Source organism: Arachis ipaensis, chromosome B9, assembly GCF_059453495.1.
Source record: "Arachis ipaensis isolate K30076 ecotype BB chromosome B9, ASM5945349v1, whole genome shotgun sequence".
Taxonomy (NCBI): Eukaryota; Viridiplantae; Streptophyta; class Magnoliopsida; order Fabales; family Fabaceae; genus Arachis; species Arachis ipaensis.
Genome location: NC_142444.1, coordinates 125,193,273 through 125,199,286, shown reverse-complemented (window position 1 = coordinate 125,199,286; position 6,014 = coordinate 125,193,273). Strand labels below are relative to the sequence as shown.

Here is a 6,014-nt window from a genome sequence, read left to right as displayed (position 1 = left end):
TTTCCTTCGACATGATATACTTCTTTGAGGTATCTTTTGCGGGATGATTTGGAGATTCCACCTCCTGCGAATCCTCCATGTATCATATGGACATGCCTTTCTGGCGTACGAGGTGATCGCTCAGCTCGTCCGACATCTTCATCTCTTCATCTTTTCCTTTGCTCATCATCTCGGGTGGCCAGATACCGATTTAGTTTTCCTTCTCTTACTAATTTTTCTATGATGTTTTTTAAGTCGAAGCATTCGTTGGTGGAATGCCCTCGGACCTGATGATATTCACAGTATTCGTTCCGATTTCCTCCTCCTCTTTTGCCTTTGAGTGGTCGAGCTGGGGGTATCTTTTCTATGTTATAGACTTCTTTGTAAATATCCACAAGGGACACCCGAAGAGGGGTGTAATTATGATACTTTTTTATTTTTTTGCCCGTTCGATCTTCCTTTTTCTTGGATTCTTTATCTCGGTAAGTGAAACTGGATTTCGAGGCTTCTCCAAGTCGGGAATTTTCTTCCATGTTGATGTACTTCTCTAACTTGTTTCTTGGTTTTCTCGCTCTTGCTCGTATTTCTAGCGATCCATAACCGATTTCTTTGCGTGGGTCCTCTTTCCAGTTACTTTTGTAGTCCTCTGTTTTGGACCTTTACTAGATCTCTTTTTGGGACTACTTTTATAACTTGTTTGTGGGAGGTCGACCTCTTTATGTTGTCCTCTTCTAAGTTATTTCTGTAATCCTCTTTTTTGGACCTTTGTCAGGTCTCTTTCAGGGATTACTTTTATAACCTGTTCGTTGTAGGAGACCGACTTCTTTATGTCGATCTCTTCTAAGTTATTTTGTAATCCTCTTTCTTGGACCTTTGTTAGGTCTCTTTCAGGGATTACTTTTATAACCTGTTCATTGTAGGAGACCAACTTCTTTATGTCGATCTCTTCTAAGTTATTTTGTAATCCTCTTTCTTGGACCTTTGTTAGGTCTCTTTCAGGGATTACTTTTATAACTTGTTCATTGTAGGAGACCGACTTCTTTATGTCGATCTCTTCTAAGTTATTTTTGTAATCCTCTTTCTTGGACCTTTGTCAAGTCTCTTTCAGGGATTACTTTTATAACTTGTTCATTGTAGGAGACCGACTTCTTTATGTCGATCTCTTCTAAGTTATTTTTGTAATCCTCTTTCTTGGACCTTTGTCAGGTCTCTTTCAAGGATTACTTTTATAACTTGTTTGTAGGGGACCGACTTCGTTAGGTCGATCTCTTCTAAGTTATTTCGTAATCCTCTTTCTTGGACCTTTGTTTGGTCTCTTTCAGGGATTACTTTTATAACTTGTTTGTAGGAGACCGACTTCGTTTGGTCGATCTCTTCTAAGTTATAGCAATTTCTCTTTTATAGGGTTGGCCAGACCTCTTTCCAGGGATTTGCTGATAACTTGGGTTGACTTGGTCCGACTTCTGATGAGCGGATAATTTATATGCCTTTTGGCATTGTTTTTAGTATGTTTTTAGTAGAATCTTGTTACTTTTAGGGATGTTTTCATTAGTTTTTATGTTAAATTCACATTTCTGGACTTTACTATGACTTTGTGTATTTTTCTGTGATTTCAGGTATTTTCTGGCTGAAATTGAGGGACTTGAGCAAAAATCATATTCAGAGGTTGAAGAAGGACTGCTGATGCTGTTGGATTCTAACCTCCCTGTACTCAAAATAGATTTTTTGGAGCTACAGAACTCGAAATGGCGCGCTTCTAATTGAGTTGGAAAGTAAACATCCAGGGCTTTCCAGCAATATATAATAGTCCATACTTTGTCCAAGTTTAGACGACGCAAACTGGTGTTCAAAGCCAGTTCTTTGCCCAATTCTGGCGTCCAGCGCCAGAAACAAGTTGCAAAGTGGAGTTCAACGCCCAAACTGGCACAAAAGCTGGCGTTCAACTCCAAGAAGGACCTCTACACGTGCAACACTCAAGCTCAGCCCAAGCACACACCAAGTGGGCCCCGGAAGTGGATTTATGCATCAATTACTTACTTTTGTAAACCCTAGTAGCTAGTTTATTATAAATAGAACATTTTACTATTGTATTAGACATCCTGGATTATATTTTTGATCCTGTGATCACGTTTTGGGGGAAAGCCCTTCGGCCATGCCTGAACCTTTCACTTATGTATTTTTAACGGTAGTGTTTCTACACTCCATAGATTAAGGTGTGGAGCTCTGCTGTTCCTCAAAGATTAATGCAAAGTACTACTGTTTTTTTATTCAATTCATCTTATTTCGCTTCTAAGATATTCATTCGCACTTCAACCTGAATGTGATGAACGTGACAATCATCATCATTCCCTATGAACGCGTGCCTGACAATCACTTCCGTTCTACCTTAGATTGAATGAGTATCTCTTAGATCTCTTAACCAGAATCTTCGTGGTGTAAGCTAGATTGATGGCGGCATTCATGAGAATCCGGAAAGTCTAAACCTTGTCTGTGGTATTCCGAGTAGGATTCTGGAATTGAATGACTGTGACGAGCTTCAAACTCGCGATTGCTGGGTGTAGTGACAGACGCAAAAGGAGGGTGAATCCTATTCCAGCATGATCGGGAACCTCAGATGATTAGCCGTGCTGTGACAGAGCATTTGGACCATTTTCACAAGAGGAGGGGATGTAGCCATTGACAACGGTGATGCCCTTGCATAAAGCCAGCCATGGAAAGGAGTACGACTGATTGGATGAAGACAGCAGGAAAGCAGAGATTCAGAGGAACGAATGCATCTTCATACGCTTATCTGAAATTCTCACCAATGATTTACATAAGTATTTCTATCCTTCTTTTATTACTAAATTTCGAAAACTACATAACTATTTTATATCCGCCTGACTGAGATTTACAAGGTGACCATAGCTTGCTTCATACCAACAATCTCCGTGGGATTCGACCCTTACTCACGTAAGGTATTACCTGGACGACCCAGTGGACTTGCTGGTTAGTTATGCGAAGTTGTGAAGATATGTTTAGACCATGGTTTTGTGCATCCGTTTTTGGTGCCATCGCCAGGGAATCAATTTCGAACAATAATTCACAACCTGAGTAACAATTTCGCATACCAAGTTTTTGGCGCCGTTGCCGGGGATTGTTCAAGTTTGGACAACTAACGGTTCATCTTGTTGCTCAGATTAGGTAATTTTCTTTTTGTTTTATTTTCAAAAATTTTTCAAAAATCTTTCAAAAATTTCTCCCTTGTTTTTGAAAAAATTTTTAAAATAAAAATGTTTTCAAAAATATATTTTCTTCAGAATTTTTAAGAATGAATTCTAGTGTTTCAAGAAGCATGTTGAAGCCTGGCTGGCTGTAAAGCCATGTCTAATTCCTCTGTAGGGCATGTTAGGCTTGTCATGTCTGAGTTACATACTAAAGCTTGGCTGACTATTAAGCCATGCCTGACCCTTTGATTGGAGCTTTAGACTAAAGAGCATAAGATTCCTGGAATTCATATTAAAAATTTTGGAATCCTTATTTTTCTTTTTCAAAATGATTTTCAAAAAAATATTAAAAGAAAATACAAAAAAATCATAAAATCATAAAAATAAAAAATATTTCATGTTTCTTGTTTGAGTCTTGAGTCAGATTTAAAGTTTGGTGTCAATTGCATATTCATCTTGCATTTTTTCGAAAATTCATGCATTCATAGTATTTTTCATGATCTTCAAGTTGTTCTTGGTAAGTCTTCTTGTTTGATCTTGATGCTTTCTTGTTTTGCATCTTTTCTTGTTTTACATGTGCATTTTTGCATCCATAGAGTCTAAACATGAAAGATTTCTAAGTTTAGTGTCTTGCATGTTTTCTTTGCATTAAAAATTTTTCAAAAATGTGTTCTTGATGTTCATCATGATCTTCATAGTGTTCTTGGTGTTCATCTTGACATTCATAGCATTCTTGCATGCATTCATTGTTTTGATCCATAACTTTCATGCATTGCATCATTTTTCTTGTTTTTCTCTCTCATAATAAAAATTCAAAAATAAAAAAATATCTTTCCCTTTTTCTCTCTTAAAATTTCGAAAATTAGATTTGACTTTTTCAAAAAAATTTTAAAATCTAGTTGTTTTTATGAGTCAAATCAAATTTTCAATTTAAAAAAATCTTATCTTTTTCAAAAATCAAATCTTTTTTCAATTTTTTTAGTTATTTTCGAAAATTTCAAAAATATTTTTCAAAAATCTTTTTCTTAATTTTACATCATATTTTCGAAAATAACATCATCAATTAATGTTTTGATTAAAAAATTTCAAGTTTGTTACTTACTTGTTAAGAAAGATTCAAACTTTAAGTTCTAGAATCATATCTTGTGATTTCTTGTGAATCAAGTCATTAATTGAGATTTTAAAAATTAAATCTTTTTCAAAACTAATTTCAATCATATCTTTTCAAAAATATCTTCTTATCTTATCTTTTTCAAAAATTTGATTTCAAAATATCATTTCTAACTTCCTAACTTCTTATCTTTTCAAAATTTGTTTCAACTAACTAACTAACTTTTTGTTTGTTTCTTATCTTTTTCAAAACTACCTAACTAACTCCCTCTCTCTCCAATTTTCAAAAATATCTCCCCCCTTTTCCAAAATTTCTTTTTAATTAACTAATTATATTAATTTTTGATTTTAATTTTCGAAAACTACTAACCTTTTTCAAAAACTATTTTCGAAAATCACTAACCCTTTTTCAAAATAATTTTCAAAAATTCTTCTCCCTCATCTCCTTCTAATTATTTATTCATCTACTAACACTTCTCTTCATCTCACATCACTGCTCCTATCCTTACCTTTGTGTTTGGATTCTTCATTCTTCTTCACCCCTATTCCTTTTCTTTTTCTACTAACAATAAGGAACCTCTTTACTGTGACATAGAGGATTCCTCTTCTTTTCTTTTTCTCTTCTCTTTCTTATGAGCAGGGACAAAGAAAAAGGCATTCTTGTTGAAGTTGATCCAGAACCTGAAAGGACTCTGAAGAGAAAGCTAAGAGAAGCTAAATTACAACAATCCAGAGACAACCTTATTGAAAATTTCGAACAAGTAAAGGAAATGGCAGCCGAACCCAACAACAATAATGCAAGGAGAATGCTTGGTGACTTTACTGCACCTAATTCCAATTTACATGGAAGAAGCATCTCCATTCCTACCATTGGAGCAAACAATTTTGAGCTGAAACCTCAGCTAGTTTCTCTGATGCAGCAGAACTGCAAGTTTCATGGACTTCCATCTGAAGATCCTTTTCAGTTCTTAACTGAATTCTTGCAGATCTGTGATACTGTTAAGACTAATGGAGTAGATCCTGAAGTCTACAGACTCATGCTTTTCCCTTTTGCTGTAAGAGACAGAGCTAGAATATGGTTGGACTCTCAACCCAAAGACAGCCTGAACTCTTGGGATAAGCTGGTCACGGCTTTCTTAGCCAAGTTTTTTCCTTCTCAAAAGCTGAGCAAGCTTAGAGCTGATGTTCAAACCTTCAGACAGAAAGAAGGTGAATCCCTCTATGAAGCTTGGGAAAGATACAAGCAACTGACCAAAAAATGTCCTTCTGACATGCTTTCAGAATGGACCATCCTGGATATATTCTATGATGGTTTATCTGAGCTATCAAAGATGTCATTGGATACTTCTGCAGGTGGATCCATTCACCTAAAGAAAACGCCTGCAGAAGCTCAAGAACTCATTGACATGGTTGCTAATAACCAGTTTATGTACACTTCTGAGAGGAATCCTGTGAGTAATGGGACGCCTATGAAGAAGGGAGTTCTTGAAATTGATACTCTGAATGCCATATTGGCTCAGAATAAAATATTGACTCAGCAAGTCAATATGATTTCTCAGAGTCTGAATGGAATGCAAGCTGCATCCAACAGTACTCAAGAGGCATCTTCTGAGGAAGAAGCTTATGATCCTGAGAACCCTACAATAGCAGAGTTAAAATACATGGGTGAACCATATGGAAACACCTACAATCCATCATGGAGAAATCACCCAAATCTCT

General features: G+C 36.1%; 1 non-coding gene across 1 annotated transcript; it reads right to left on the bottom strand.

Moving 5' to 3' along the window:
- Positions 1-5,464: 5,464 nt before the first annotated feature.
- On the bottom strand, positions 5,465-5,572 carry LOC148546214 (small nucleolar RNA R71). The gene has a single exon (XR_015900393.1). It is a non-coding gene; the product is annotated as a small nucleolar RNA R71 (small nucleolar RNA).
- Between the last annotated feature and the right edge of the window lie 442 nt (positions 5,573-6,014).